Genomic DNA, 3633 nt, shown 5'->3' on the forward strand with positions numbered 1-3633 from the left:
GTAAAACTCCTGTACGTACTGCAGATATTTCTTTAAATTGTACAGGAAAATGAGCGAACTTTTTATTTCTTAATATCTTTGGCGAAAACTTTAACCAGTAAGCAATTTTATAACCCTGAGGGATCCTCAAAGATACTATCCTGATTCCTGGTAAGGAAAAAAAATATTATTTCCTTATAACAAGGCAAGGAGGAATGCTATTTTATTCCTGATAATTTATAGAACTAGAATATTTTTTTTCTTTTATGGACCTAAATCTGCCAATTGGGAATTTTGTGCATGCAATATGAAGTTACCTTTTATAGATAATAAGTGCTTTTAAGTCCCTGAAAGGCTCCTGCCTAAGTAATGATGATGTTGATAATAAAAGCCTTTGAAAGGCTGAAAACCTAAATAGTGGTACCATAGTATTTGGAGCTTCTATAGGAGTGGAGAGGGGCAGCTCATTGTTGAGAGTTGCATGCTGCAACCTAATGGTCAGCAATGAAATAAATACTTCTAGAATATTCACTTCAGTGTGAAGTTTTATTATCTAGTTAATTTATCTACATATATCCTTTGTAGATACATTTCTCTCTAATCTTGTTGGGCTAATTAATAAAGGGATGGGGTAAATGTCAACAAAGGAAAAAGAAAGTGGTTTAAGATCAGGGTGGCAGAAAAATTAGAGAACAAGGATATCATAACGTGGCTCCTGGTTTTCTTTATAAGAGGCAGTGGGAAGATCTGACTAGATGAAATGTATCAGCAACCAAAGTGGCATCTAAAATAGAGTGGGATAAATACTGTATGGGGTTATTGGAGGCACATTAAGAAAGGACACCTAACTTATTTTGGGAAGAAGTATGGTAAGAGAAGACTTTCTAGAGAAGGAGAATGGGGCATTCTAGGAAGAGTCAGTGGCATGCGCAAAGGCATGCATAAAGACAGCGAGGCATATTTTGGAAATGTAACAGCTCGGTTCAGCTTAGCCCGTAGGGTAAGCACAGACAACAGAGGAGACTTGAGGAATGAGAACTAGATTGGTACACTATCATAAAGGGACTTGTCTACCATGCTGAGGATTTTAGACTATCTTAATGGCAGTGGCAAAGGATGGCATCAGATTTATAGTTTCAAGTGATCATATAGGCCTTGGCATAAAAGATATATTAGGGAGGAAGCCTAGAAGTAGGGAGATGAAAATAAGGAGCCATCAAAAGCAGAATGAAACTTAGGCAGATTTCAAGTGATTTTCAAGAAAGATGTGATCAGAGGCACCAGATAATAACTATTATATAACACTTTCTTTGTTAGGAGCTTATTTCTCACACTGACCAAACCTTTTGAAGTAAAGTACTCTTCACACCACTATATAAATAAACTTTACAAAGGATTCTGCTTTGAGACATGAGAGAGTTAAGTAATTTGCCCAAAGTCACAGAGTTAGAAAGTCATAGAGCTAAGATTAGAACCTAGGCAGTTTGGCTCCAGAGTCTGTGCTCTTACCCTATATTACCACCAAGAGGTCAAATAAATACCAAAAAATGTATTTTCGAATTTAACAACGAGGAACTTAATCATACAGGCAGAAGTAATTCCAGAGCACTGGGGACAGAAGCCAGATTGTCATATGGGTTAAAGAGTGTGTAAACCACTAGGAAGTAAAGACATAGAACTACTCTCACAAGAGAAATAACTTTTCTGGTTATTATGACACTGAACTTCATGGCTTGTTTTAATTAAGACATCTTACAAGTGTCAAAATTTGGAAATATTTGGACACTGTATACACTCTGGTTATTTAAATGTCTGACAATGGTTCTTGAGCATTTCAAGAAACCTTTGAAAATCTGATGAAAGGTATGTGCCATTACTCTAGAAAAAATGTTCCTGTGTACATGCACATTAAGTATCACATAACTGTTTCAGGCTGTTCAAAGACTACAAGTCTGTTCATGACCTAATGGTCCATGTTCCCTCAGTTAAGAGCTCCAGAGATATAGGATGTGAAACTCAAAGGTAAGTACCCAGAGCCATGAAAACTACTTTTGTGACTTGGAAGAATTCTACAATTTGAATTAACTTTGTGGAGACAGAGAGATTTTCGAAAAATTGTGTGTACCAAAAAAAATTCATATCAAATAATATTTTCCTGTAGTGCATTCAAGGATCTGGTTTCACAGCAAAAAATTGTTTTGGTCTCAGTTCCTCAAAATCACATTTAAGGAGCTTGAGATTTATATTTTCTACTTAATAAGTCTTACAAAAACAAGTTAAGAAGGAAAATGGATAATCGTTTCTGCACACATAGGATTTAATAAAACATGTATAATAAAATAAATTTCCACCCTATTGGTAGCTTTCATGACAAAGGGCTCGGGTGCTGGTGGCCATACAATTAAGGTTTTTGGTTAGTTTTGTTAGCAGAACTAGCTGACTCCTACCCTGGTGGGTTTTTCTTTTGTTTGTTTGTTTGTTTTCACAGATGGCTCAGGAGAAAGGTAAATAGCAGTCATCCTTATGTGTGACAGAATTTGAGATAGAATGAGCATATTGAGTCTCACATCCTATTGTTACTGTCAGGCAGGGTTGACCTAGCAGTGTAAAACTATCACAAGCAATTTAGTCACTCAGTTCTCAGTTTAAAAATAAACTTTATGTTTATTTCAAGTACTGTAATAATTCATGTTTAGATTAGAAAAGTCACTAGAAATTTGACTTCCATATAGTAATCTATACTTTTTTCTCTCATTTCCTTCATTTTTTGAGCCATAAGTATAAGGCACTTTACAGGTATTTTTACAATTGTTATAAGCATTTTCTTTGCTTGCCCAAGGTCACATAGCTAGCAAGTTAAAGTAGATTCAAATCCAGGCCTGCTAGACACCAAATTATTATTTAAGAGTACTTTTCACTACTCCTAAATAATGACACAGATATGTTTGTCTTACATATTTCACTTTATTGTCAAGTTATTAGTATGTTTATTTTCAAAAGATATTTTTTGCAATATCTTTTTATTATTCCGTACTTTTTAAATTTACTTCATTATCACCTCTTCCTTTATTCTTTTTAAATAGCTTTTGCTTTTGTTATTTTGTTTTCCCTTTTTCACTCTTGGTTTGTAATACATCTTTCCTTATTTGCTCCTTTCTCATTTGATCTCAGTGTTAATCCGTTTTCCACATCTGATTCACTAAAATTTTAGGCCTTAAAAAATTCCTGATTTTCCTACGTCCTTTTGCCCATTCTCTTCTCCTTGCCTCACTTCTTTTATCTTTTTCCATTTTACTTCCATTTTTTGTTTCCCTAGATGTATTTACATATAAGTTAATGTATTGTTGCAATTTTGCATCTGTAAATTAGAGCTTCACATTCAACTGAGTGTATTTATTCTTTATTTTTAGGCCTAAATTTATCTTACCTTTTACTGATTTTATAATATACTATGCTCTTTCATTTTAGTCTGCACATGTTAGCCAAAGAAGGTAGGCCCCTGTTTTAAGAAGTCTCTGTAAAAAATGTCAAGCATGACAAGAATTCTTCAAGAAACAAGCTCCTCTAGTTTGTCTTCTATATTTAGAGCTTCAGCAGTTACCTGTATTACTGGTAACTCCCAAATATACCTTCAAACTTGTTTTTTGGGCCCAA

This window comes from Macaca mulatta, chromosome 1 (assembly GCF_049350105.2).
Source record: "Macaca mulatta isolate MMU2019108-1 chromosome 1, T2T-MMU8v2.0, whole genome shotgun sequence".
Taxonomy (NCBI): Eukaryota; Metazoa; Chordata; class Mammalia; order Primates; family Cercopithecidae; genus Macaca; species Macaca mulatta.